We start from the raw sequence: 12,969 nt of genomic DNA on the forward strand, positions 1-12,969 counted from the left end.
GGTCGGGGTCGAGGGCCTGGACGGGGGCGAGCGCCGGGGTCGGGGGCTAGCGCCGGGGCCGGGTCGGGCGCGGCGGTGCGACGGGGGAGAGAGAGTGGGGATTTGGGGGGAAATGGCGGGATGAAGCAGGACGAGTGAGAATTTTGGGTTAAGTGGACGTAGCAGTAGCGCGTTATGTCAAAACACGCTGCTACTAACATCAGTAGCTGCAGCGGTTTAGGAGAAATGCGCTACTACTAAATTCAGTAGCTGCAGCGGTTTATCCAAAACGCGCTGCTACTACCGTCGCTACTGCTAGTTTTTCTTTTTATTTTCCTTTACTTTATCCCACTTTTATTTCCCGAGGGCAGTGAACGAAGGGAGGGCGATATATATTGCATCATTTGACGGTTAAATATGTATGCAAAATAGGAACATATATATTACACATCATTGGACCCATGCATAATAATGGCTAAGTGTGTATACAAAATAGGAACATATATATATTACACATCATTGGACCCATAACATACGTTTCCTCAGTGCTGACGTTTTCGTTTTTGAGTCAGCTTCTTTCCCTTCTTGTTCGTCGAAGAATAATTGAACCCCTCATTGTGATTTTGCCTTTTCCATGGAGTACGATTTTTCTTAGGTAATGTAGTATTGATTCTTCTTTTGACGTATACTTCATCATCATCGTCATCTTCCCTCATTGGGTTGCCGTACTGATCATAGTCTTCCTCGTTGGCAACTCCATCCATTCCAATGATGTTCCTTTTGCCTCTCCTCACGACAACACGGCTGGGATTGCACGGGTCAATTATGAAGAAGCATTGTGTCACGTGCTTAGCGTGTACCCATGGCTCGTTTTTTGCGATAGTGTTCACGGTAGCGCTCTTGGCGTCGGGTATAGTCATGGTAGTGAACATCCGGCTTTCTCTTTCGACATTCTTAGCCCATCTGACACGGAACATCATCGTGTTGTGCAGTCCAGAGTAGTCAAGCTCCCAGATCTCCTCGACCCTTCCATAAAATCGTTCAGTTGTGCCGTTGTCGCTGCCGGTCATGCATTCCATCGTCACCCCTGAGTTCTGATCATCACTGTCCATATCTTTTGCCTCCGTGTAGAACGTGTATCCGTCGATATCATATGCCTGATAGGTTACGAGGTTGGGCGAGGGGCCATGTACTAAGGCGTATATGAGCAATCCGTCCTTAGAGCCCTCCTCCGGGGGATTAGCAATAATATGCTCTTTGAACCAATGCAGGAAAGTGGAGTTGTGCTCTCTAGTAACTTCGGCGTCCGTCCTGCATACCCCCGGTCACAATACTACTTTGCGATAATTTCTTTGTGCAGTGCCACGAAAGGATCTACCTCGTCTAGGTGTTGTAGCACTACCAAGTTTGCTCTGTCAAAGTCGCTGCATCGATCTGAGTATGCCACGTGCAGTTCCCTGCGACCGTTGCAGTGACCATCTCCTTCGAGCCTCCCATCGTGCTTGTTAACGGGCAAACCAACACTAACACCAGGCGGCTGGTCTGCGCCATATAGAAAATTCTCATAGAAAGAGATGCACTCTTGTGCCAAATAGCCCTGGACGATGCTTCCATACGGACGGGACATGTTACGAACGAATCCTTTGATGATCCCATTCATCCTCTCAAACGGCATCATGTTGTGCAGGAATGACGGCCCCAGGTCTATTATGTCATCCACAATATGGACACACAGATGCACCATCACGTCGAAGAACGCGGGCGGGAAGTACATCTCAAGCTCATTCAGTATCACAACGATCTCTTCCTGTAGCCTTTGGAGCTGCTTCACACTGATCGACTTTCGAGAGATGATGTCGAAAAAGTTGCAGAGACCAATAAGCGTGTCACGGACGTGCTTGTCCATTATCCCTCTAAGGGCAACAGGTAGTATCTGCATCATCATCACATGACAGTCATGAGACTTCATCCCGCTGAACCTTTTCTTGTCCGTGTCTAAATATCTGCTTATCTTGCCATAGTAACCGGAACTAACTTTGACTCCGGTAAGGCACTTAAAGAATTGATTGATCTCAGCCTGACTTAAGGTGAAGTAAGAAGGGGGGCAATAATCCTCTTTCTTTATTTTCTTGCCCTTCTTCTCCCGTGCCTCTGTCTCCATCTCTGTCTCGTCTGACATTTTACGGGGCGGCATGTGCAGATCTTCCCTGATTTTCAAATCTTGCAAGTCTTTTCTTGCCTTCGGCCCATCCTTGGTCTTATCCGGCATGTTCATCAGTGTTGCGAGCAAGCTCTCAAGGACATTCTTACAGATATGCATTTGATCAAGGCAATGAGGTGTATCGAGTTTGTGCCAGTACTCCAAGTCCCAGAACACAGACCTCGTCTTCCATACCTTCAGCAGCGGCTCCGGCGCCTTTCTCATCGTCTTTCCCGGCGCGGGGCACTCCTTCCAGTTTTTCAACAGCTCATCGATTTCGGCACCGCTCCGCTTACATGGAGGTCCTCAATGCTCAGCGTGACCATTGAATAGATCTCCACGGTTTCTCCACGGGTCGTCCTGTTCAAGCCATCTTCGATGCCCCATGTACACGATTTTCCCAGACCCGCCATCTTTCCTTGACGTTAGCTGCTGAGACGTTGTATCATCCATGCACCGCGTGCATCCGCAATATCCATGGCACACCTGGCCTGCCACATATCCGTAACCGAGATAGTCCTGCACTGTCGTGATCAGCGCGACTCTCATGTTGAAATACTCACCTTTGCTGGCGTCCCATGTCTTGGCCGGTGTTTTCCATAACGTGTCTAACTTCTCTTGAAGTAGCCGGTTTAATACCGATAGAAGCTGTTTAACGCTCTCCACTGGCTTCCATCCTTCACGTGTCTCAGCTTCGGATCATCTCCATCGTCGGGCTTCTTCCTCTCCGCGTGCCAGCGCATTAGCTTTGCTTCCTTGGGATCTACAAAATACCTCTGGAGACGAGGAGTGATCGGTAAGTACCATACAACTTTCTGGGGACATTTCTTCCCGGCCTTCTTGTATCGAGAAGCATTGCACACTGGACAGCTTGTTTTTTCCGCGTGCTCCTTCCGATAAATTATGCAATCGTTGATGCATGCATGGTATCTAACGTGTGGCAGATCAAGAGGGCACACGATCTTCTTAGCCTCATCAACACTAGTAGGACATAGATTACCCGCGGGAAGAACATCCTTTAGGTACTTGAGATGCTCATCGAGGCTAGTGTCGGTCCATTTGTTTTTAGCCTTCGTCTTCAGGAGTTGGAGCGTGAAACTCAAGCGGGTCACCTCAGGATTGCAACCATCATACAATGGAGTGTTCGAGTCTACCACTAGTTGCTCCAGCTTAGCCTCCTCTCTAGAAGCAGCTCTCTCAGTACTCGTCTCCTTGCGAAGCAATGCTTGAACATGAGGGTTCCGCACAACTGAACTTAGTACCGACGAACTCTGCTGCGTGGAGTCCATGTTGTTCTCTCCGCCGCCATGTCTGGCCCCTTCTCCTCCGCCATGTCCGGCCTCTTCCCCGCCGCCATTATCGATCATCTCTTCGTCTTGCCCCGTGTCATCATTGCCTGCCCCGTCGGCATCCTCAACATCGTCATCCTCATCTTCAATTATCCACCGAGTATAGCCATCCATGAAACCAGTCATGAGCAGGTGCGCTTCGACACGACCATCGTCATGGGGGTCGAGCCAAACTATTCCTTTGCATTTTCGACACGGACATAAAACCTCTGTCCGGTTATTTTCTTTCATGTCCTGCACCGCCGACCGCAACCACTTGTCCACCATCGTTCCACTGACCATCGTCAACTCTGCACGGTAATAATAAACAAATTGATTATAAAAATGCATGCATGCATCAAAGTCATAAAAAAATTTGGCATGACCTTCCCTAAAAATAGGACATATATGGATCTAGAGTTTGCCCGGAATTCGCCGAAACGGAAATAAATCGACATTTCGGCAAAACATAGGCAACTCAAAAGCACAATTTGGCGGCGTCAACTCATGCCACACACACAATTTCCACAAACATATCACACACACATAAACATATTTCCATTTTGCAAAAGCATGAAATTTTCATCACCTCTATCTCGATCGAGATCGAGCACACGGTGGAGATGATGTTGTAGGGAGATCAAAAGTGCACAAAGCTCTTCTTCACAAGGATAGATCTAGTTAGGGGGCAAATAGGTCACTTAACTAAATCCTACATCTACCTAGCTACCTAATTTGGGAGGAGACAACTTCAACTAGTGGAGGGGGAAGGAAAAAGAAAAAGGAGATGCATTAATGGAGGTGGTGTAGTTATGTAGGAGTAATGAAGAGAGAGAAAGGTGGATAGAAGAGAGAGAGTAATGGGGGAGAAGTATTGAGGAGAAGAAGAAGAGTGAGAGTGGGAGCATGTGGTGGAGGGAGGGGAAGGGAAGAGAGGAGGGGGAGGTAGGGGGAAGGGAAAAGAGGAGGGGGAGGGGAGGGACGGGTGGGGAAAGGTAGTGTTGGGTTGGTGCGGGTTAGCAGTAGCGCAGGACCTAAAATGCGCTGCTGCTAAGAATTTAGCAGCAGCGCGCTTTGGGATGCGGCGCTACTGCTAACTGGGACAAAAAAGTGTGGCAATTTGAAATTTACCAGCAGCGATCTCGGGAAAAGCGCGCTACTACTACATACTTAGCAGTAGCGCGGTTATTGCGACCGCGCTACTGCTACTTAGAGTTAGGGGAACACCGCCGGTCGATATTTGTAGCAGCGCGTTTTAGGCCGACCGCGCTACTGCTAAATCCTTAGCAGCAGCGAGTTTACAGAACACGCGCTACTACTAGTTAGCAGCAGCGCTCCTTTTTGAACCGCGCTGCTGCTAAGATTCTGTGTATAGGCTTTTCCCTAGTAGTGTAAACTTTTCCTTCACAGTGTTCGGAATGGAGGAATCGCTGCCAGGCCATCCTCTGGAAAGTGTCCTCCACCCACAGTTTTCAAAGGAAAAATAACATCTGCCCGGAGCTCTTGTTTTTGCACAGTCCCGAGGCGCCGGGAAGCAAAAGGCTGCTTCAACCCCTACCTGGGACCCACTTACGGTCAGAATAGGTGATTTGTGCAAGCTGGAAGCACCGGGCTGTATTTTTCACACATATAAAAATCGTTAGCTGGGGCCAACGTGTGTTGATTTCTCCTGCTAGTTTTCCTACGTTCCGAACAGCGATTCTTTTCTTATTCCTCTGTTCTGCGGAACCGCAGGACTGAAGTGTACGGCCAATGCTATTCCTGTGCGGTTTTATATTCCTTCGTTTTACTAGCCTTCATACCGAACGGGGCCTTAATCTGTGTGCATGTGATGCTCAATTTACATATTTCAGTCCGAGAGGTAATGGAAGTACAGTTTGGGTATTCTTTGCTTATTTTAATACTCATACATGCAGGTGATGGGTTTGGTTGACATTTTCAGAGCTAAAGTGGTTGATCTTTCAGACCATACACTAACTGTTGAGGTAAAATCCGTGATGTTTCGTATCTTGCAGATAAATTACACTATCACTTGTATGTAGTTTATTAAAGTAAAGTATGCTCTCTGTTTTGAGTCATGCCAAAGGTAACTGGCGATCCTGGAAAAATTGCTGCTGTACAGAGGAACCTGAGCAAATTCGGGATCAAGGAAGTTGCCAGAACTGGCAAGGTTATACTCCTTAGAAAGATTAAGAGGAAAGTATCGTTTTCCCCCCGAAATCCTCTCTGATGGATCAATTTCCCCCTCAACTCTAATACCGGATCAATCAACCCCTCAAATCTCTAAAACCGGATCAATTCCCCCCTAAAGTGGTTTTGGACTTGATTTTGAGTGGTTTTGACCCAGATCGTGCACTTCTCTCGGTTATGGCCGTGCACTTCGCGTCTTCAGTGCGCCCAGCTCGCCTCCATGGCCGGCATGCTCGCCGCTTGCCGTCTTCATGGTCTCGACCAGGCTGCCGCAGAAGTACTCCCACTCCATGCCTACACGGACGCCGATGCTTCCCGAGAAGCCATCTGATGCCATGCTCCTGCTCAAGTCCGACTGCCCAGTGCGGGAACCGCTCTGTGTGCCTCGCACCGCACTGACCGGCGTCCCGCTTGGCCAGCGCAGGAGACGAACTGCATCAGCACCGTCGACGCGCTCATCCGGCCGCCCGTGATCACGCTCTGCTGCACCAGGCCCGCATTCTCTTCCTCCCGGCGAGCGGCGACGGTGTTCGAGGCGGCAACCACGCAGGCGTCGTTCTCGATGAGCGTCTCCAGCGTGTCGGGGCTGCTGGAGGATGGCGGCAACGTGATCTCGTCGTCTTCGAGCTCCGTCGTAGGCTCTTGTGGCGGAGACGTCTCTGGGCCCCGGTGCCGACGGCGTCTCTCGCCAGTCTGCGTGGCCGCGTTCGCCCCGGCACCACTGCGCGACGGCCACATGGTACTCGCCGATGTCGAAGGAGCTCCAGTTCATCCTCTTCTCATTCCCGGCCTAGCAGCTAGAGGTGGAGGAGGACAAGGATGAGTCAGTGGAGGCGTCGCGCGGGGAGGAGGCGGAGCCCTGGAGCGCGTACTCGACGATGCTGACTGGCACCACCTGAAGCGAGACGAAACAAAGGAGAGCAGAGCGGGTACGCGGTCTGGGTCGAAACCACTCAAAATCAAGTTCAAAACCACTTTAGGGGGGAATTGGTCCGGTTTTAGAGATTTGAGGGGCTGATTGATCCGGTATTAGAGTTGAGGGGGGAATTGATCCATCAGAGAGGATTTCAGGGGGAAAACGATACTTTCCTCAAAGATTAATACCATATCCTGCTTTCTTCTTGACTATATCTAATGGGCCTTACTAATGTAACAGATAGCTTTGAGGCGTGAGAAAATGGGACAAACCGCTCCTTTTTGGAGGTTCTCCGTAGCTTCCTATCCTGATCTTGAAGTAAAAATGCCTTTGAAATCTACACTAAGCACTGCAAAGACAACCAGTGGGGATTCTGAGGAATCATCCCAGGTAAGGAATGATAATTCTTATCATTCATATAATTCTTGTAGCATGTATTTATCTTTTTTTTCAGCACTGCAACAACACTGTCTCCATTTATTTTGACCTGGTTTACTGTGTTGTGTGAATTCTTTTTATGTATTCAATGAAAATCAACACGCATAATTTACTTCTTCTATTCTTTATAATAAGAATTGTTCTTTACTGAATTGATCTTGTTGATTATTTCTTGCTGTTCTTTTTTCTTTCAATCTGAGTTTGTAAGGGCAAAATAGTTTCTGTAAATAATTTGCCAATATTGATCCTTGCAAGTGCACCTTATATGCAGTGAATACTGATGTGGTTAGCTAGATTTATCTATTTATGCCTATCAGTTTAGGACAAAAGCAGAAGTTGGTGCATTATTTAAATTGTTGTATCATTCCCAATACCCGCATTATGTCGAATTGTTAGTCTTGATTTGAAAGTAGTAAGAAGTTGGCTATCTTATAGAATAACCACAATTTCACAAACACTGGTTAGAAATGACCTTGCCTATGTTTGTGTGAACAATTTTATTGCAAATATTTTTTGCTTCAATTTGCAACAGCAGCTGTATGAATTTTTATATAATCTTATGTTCTTATTACTAGGGCGATGTTTATCCAGTGGAATCTTACGAAAGCTTCTCTCGATGAATCAAATTCTTGATGCTCATTGGGGTGCCATGACTGACAGTGATGTAAGTTCTTGCATTCTTCTTTCACTAGAGCTGCTGTGTTGCTGAAAATTAATGGCAAGAGCCCTGAAGTGTACTTGAACACTAAAATTGTTAAAATTTGTTTGCATTGAACTACGATTGCAATTTTAATACCCATTTGGAAAATAACTGGCATACTTTTCTTTCTTTAGCCTACAGGGTTTTGTTCACATACTTTGTCGATCCTTGTGAATGATTCCCCTGGAGTTCTTAATGTCGTACCGGGTGTCTTTGCCCGGAGGGGCTACAATATTCAGGTTCGTTTTCTGCTTATATATCTTATGTTGCCTCAGTTAGATCATTGCAGGTTACATGGTTGCAGTAAATGCTTAAAAGTTGTATCCATTACTTTGACAGAGTCTTGCTGTTGGCCCAGCTGAAAAAATGGGCACTTCTCGCATCACCACTGTCGTTCCTGGAAATGATGAATCTATCGCCAAGCTAGTACAACAACTTTACAAGCTCATCGATGTTTATGAGGTCAACTTATAAATGTGTGGTTTCTATGATTGTTGTTGCATTTGTAAGGTTAACTCAAATTCATCTTGGTTTCTCAGGTTCAAGATCTTACACATTTACCATTTGCGGCTAGAGAGTTAATGATCATAAAGGTCGCTGGGAACACCTCAGCTCGCAGGGATATCCTGGATATTGCTGAGGATGTTTTCAGGGCCAAAACGGTTGATGTATCAGGCCACACAATAACTCTTCAGGTAATAATTACTTTACCCTCTTGGGTCCGTCCAACTACTAGATTTAGGACTTTATATTCTTTTGTTGGTAGATAAATCAGTCGGTTTAATCTAAGCATTTTCTTAATTCAATCTAGACATGTTGATTGTAGACAGCAGAAATATGAACATTAATCAGATACAGCCTTTACTTGGAGCATTATCTGTGTAGCTGTCAACTAGCTGATAAAAATTTCAGTATAGATCTGCTGCTATTTTGAAATATATGTTAGTGCTTATTCATATTGATTTAAGTAGGATAATAGAGACATGCGACAATGTGGGCGTTTATAGATTGTTTCAGTGTCATGTATGTATGGCTATACCGGCAAATCGTATGTCTGACATAAATGTAATCCATTTGAACAACGAAATTTGACATAAACTGTATTTATATAAATATCTCATAAGAATTCACTTGCCGCTATTTCATAGAAACATTTTCATTAAATCAAAGCTCATGCAATGATTTCTTTGTTTTTCCTATGGCGTAATCAAACACCCTTTCGTTGGGATTTTGTCGTATTTAATCCTACAATTCAATAAGGCCGGACATTGCGATCCTACCCTTTCCATTTTCCTGCATTTCTTGAATCTTGTAAAAGAGTCCCGCAAGGACTAAATTTAGTGGCATCAATAATTTGTCTTAACAAACAATAACCTTACTGGCATGCAGCTTACCGGAGATCTTGATAAAATGGTTGCATTACAAAGGTTGCTTGAGCCCTACGGCATCTGTGAGGTTCGTACTGAAGGTTACTTTTTTTAAGCTCTTGAGCTCACTTTGCAAATGCTCCATAGTATCCATAATTTGTGTTCATCAGTGGATTAGTTATTCCTTGATTGTGGAGTACTCCCTCCGTAATGAAATATAAGAGTGTTTAGATCACTACTTTAGTGATCTAAACGCTCTTATATTTCTTTACAGAGGGAGTACTTACTAGGCCAATGCAAATTGTAGTTTAGCAACTGCAAATTTTCGAATGGTTATTTGTAGTCGATCCTTTACCCTCCTTGGCCATGCATTTTGCAGATTGCACGAACTGGCAGGGTTGCGTTGTGCCGCGAGTCAGGAGTCGATTCTAAGTACCTCCGTGGGTATTCCCTTCCTGGATAGCATGTCAGTTGGCGACACATCACGCTCCATCAGTTCATGGATTGCCATGATTCTCCTGATCTCGGATCTCCTAAACACCCTCTGTGCAATTGCGTTTTATTCATTTCGAAGCATCCAACAAGAACTCACCTGTTATAGTTTACATTGAATAGATTTATGCTTTATCCTCTAGAGTTTTTCTTATAGAAACCACAGAGAAACAGGATTGGGATGTTTGAATCCCATGTGAGCTCACGGAGGCAGAAGAAGCCCATCCATGGTTTCTACACTGAGGTTTTAGGCTTTGAAGGAAGGGAAAATTCGTTTCTGATCATGAGCACAGCTGAGCCCGTTATCTCATCCACATGCTGTTCTTGGGATCCTCGTGTTCACCCGTATTCTGGTCATTAGAATGCTGGGTATTGTAGATGTATTTCAAGATGGGACCGCCTCATTTATTATGCAACCCAGCAACCCTGTGGCACCGGTACAGGAGGAGGTCGGATGGATCAGCCATTTTTATGGGCCTACCTGAACCGTCCCGGCTTGACGTCTACTCTGCTGCCTCGGCCTCATAGGCCTGGTTGCCAGCAGCTTACGAATTTGAATACATTTGGCGCACACGAGCGATCCAGTGGTCGACAAAATGCAAGCACACATGTCATGGAGTAGTTGACTGTAGATGTACACTGCAACAACAAACTGGCACCCACAAACGAGTTTTAGTCATGCTCGGGGCACGAGTTTTAGTCATGCTCGGGGGCATCATCCAAGCCAATTTCAGTGACGCACAGGGACATCACCCCGGCCAGTTTTCAGTCATGCTCGGTGACTAGAAAAACTATTTGTCATCCAGACATCAGTAGGTGCAAATTGGAAAAATCACATTTGTCTCAAATGACTTAAAAGGTACAGAAACCAAATATTATAACTCCACACATTTCAGCATAGTTAAAAATACAGCAGTTTACACTCGGGGAGGAACAAGCGTGGGGGTCCATGCATAAATCACACACTAGAAAATCCTCAAAACTTAAAATTTAGAGTTATCATACATGTTTCTCCAAGTTATTAAGAAGCATCAGCGAACAGCGGCCTGGTGCACGAAGTGCGACGGTGTCCGGCGATGCCACAGTTCTTGCAGGTTGTAGGTTTTGGCACCCCTGTCAGGGCAGGTAGTCTTCTCATGTCCTGGCAATTTGCAAATGCTGCAGAACTTTGTCCTTTTAATCAGTCCTTCATATGGTGCCTTCTTCCTACTGAAGCATGGTCGCCCGGCACCACATTTCTTGCTCGGAGCAGACAGTCCAGCAAGTGCATCCCAGTTACCAGAAAGATTTGTTCACGGCCTGGTCTGTTTTGAAGTGAGCAAGATGCCGGGGCAGGATATCCCTAGCATCTTTCGTCCATCTCTTGAGGATGTGCCGCTTTGGCATCTCCTTCACGCCAACATAGTCCATCACCTGAAACATTGGAAATCAAAATATGACTTTTCGCGGATAGCAGAGGAATGAGCAATATTGAGATAAAAAATACCTTCAAAGCATGGTAACAAAGCATCCCCATGAGGGTGAATTGCCCGCATTCACACTCGAACCACTCGCCATCGTCCGACATGGTCACCTCGTAATCAATCACGCTCCACTTCTGGCGTTTCTCGACATCGTTGTGTCTTGCAATGTACTTCTTCTCAATTTCCTCGACCTGGTAAGCCCGACCCTCAAAAAGGTTCTCATCAAATTGCTCAAATATTTTCCTGGTGTAAACCTTATTTGTATGTTGTTGAATGGCAATATTTGTTCTCATGACTGCTCCGCTCTGTATTTCTCACAAAGAGATTCATCATTAGAATTTTTCGACGACGTACACTTGCACAACAATTAGGAAGAGGGCACAAAAAAATCTAAAAGAAATTGCTTACAATCCGTATCCTCTTCTCCTGGTAGCTCTGATCCGACTCACGGTCGAATTGCAGCCCCATATTCTGTCGCACAAACACATGCATCGGGAGTGACCTCTTCGTGAAAGGCACATTCTGAGATGAACCGAAGAAGCTTCCTATTATGTTGTGCAGAAAGGTTCCGGAGTGGCCTCTTCGTGAAAGGCACATTCTGAGATGAACCGAAGAAGCTTCCTACTATGTTCTACACCGCTGTTGGTGCTCCGGCCACCGGAGCTTCAGCTCAATGGCTCATACGACGGGTACCCACACCGCCTCCGGCTCCTCGGCCGGCTCCGCGCTCTCCAACGGCGCTCCGATCTGGTTTGGCTCTCACTGTGTTCTCACCAATGACCTGCCACCATTCCGTCTCCCGCTCATCTTCGGGCCACGTGCATCCTCATCCTCCTCCCCGGCGCCGTCCTTCGCCCCGCCTCCGCCTCCATCTCCTGTCAACATTCCCTCCGCTGCATCAGGCTACACCCACTCGTCACCACATATCCCCCTCCTCGTCCCACCTAGTTGCCTTGTTCGGCACGTTGACAACCTCGCCTACGTGCACCTTGCCACTCCACTGCACAACCCATTTACGTTCATACGCCAAGCCATTGCTCACCACCGCAATAACCCTGCCTTCGGCCTCACATCCTCTACACGTGGCGCCGGGCGTCTCTCCTTCCCTAACGCGGAGGAGCGCCTAGCGGTCACTGGCCATGGTCCTATCCACTTCCAGGGCAACACACTCTTCTTCGAACGGCCAGAACACGCCGATAATAGATCCACAGCCATCTTCATTCACACGGCTGAGATCGAGGCTTTCGATTTCCCGGACGAGCTATGGCACCCTGAGGGTGTCGACTATTTCTTCTCCCATCTTGGCGACTTCGTCTCTGCCGACCAACACTGCTTTCAGGGTGACTACTCGAGCGTCCGTGCTCTGGTCATGGTTGCCCGTGATTTCGTCCTTCCCCCATGCCTAATGGTTAGGCTCCCCGACAATGACGTTGTCATTGTCAAGCTTGAGAGCCGTGCACTCTTCCGTCATGGTTCTCAGGCCTCACCCTTCTCCTCGGAGGATGATGACGATGGCTCCCTCTCCTCCCTCACTTCAAACCCTCATCTCTCTCCCTCCACCATCTCACAGATCAGAAACATCGCTACGGCAATGTCACCATTTGCTTGCACACCGGAGTCACCCACCCACGGGCCCTCCTCCATCTCCTGTGGACCGGCCTCTAGAAGGCATCCCGATCCTGGCTGTCATGGCCGATGGCATGCCCGTCGCCATGCTGGTTCATGCCCCTTGGGCTCCCCCAGCTCGCTCTCCCTCTCCGGCTCGGGATCGGGCTCGCCTTCGCCCCTCTCGTTCTCTGCTAGCCTTACCAGCCCCACCACCTTCACCTCCGCTGCCTGCTGCACTATCTCCTCCGCCATCTCCACCTGCTCCCTCGGCCATTCTCTCGCCGCAGC

General features: G+C 47.4%; 1 pseudogene; it reads left to right on the plus strand.

Annotated features, from left to right (window-relative positions):
- The window catches only part of LOC119324495, a 20,954-nt pseudogene extending 11,360 nt beyond the window's left edge, over positions 1-9,594 (plus strand).
- The last annotated feature ends 3,375 nt before the right edge of the window (positions 9,595-12,969 follow it).

This window comes from Triticum dicoccoides, chromosome 6B, assembly GCF_002162155.2.
Source record: "Triticum dicoccoides isolate Atlit2015 ecotype Zavitan chromosome 6B, WEW_v2.0, whole genome shotgun sequence".
Classification (NCBI taxonomy): domain Eukaryota; kingdom Viridiplantae; phylum Streptophyta; class Magnoliopsida; order Poales; family Poaceae; genus Triticum; species Triticum dicoccoides.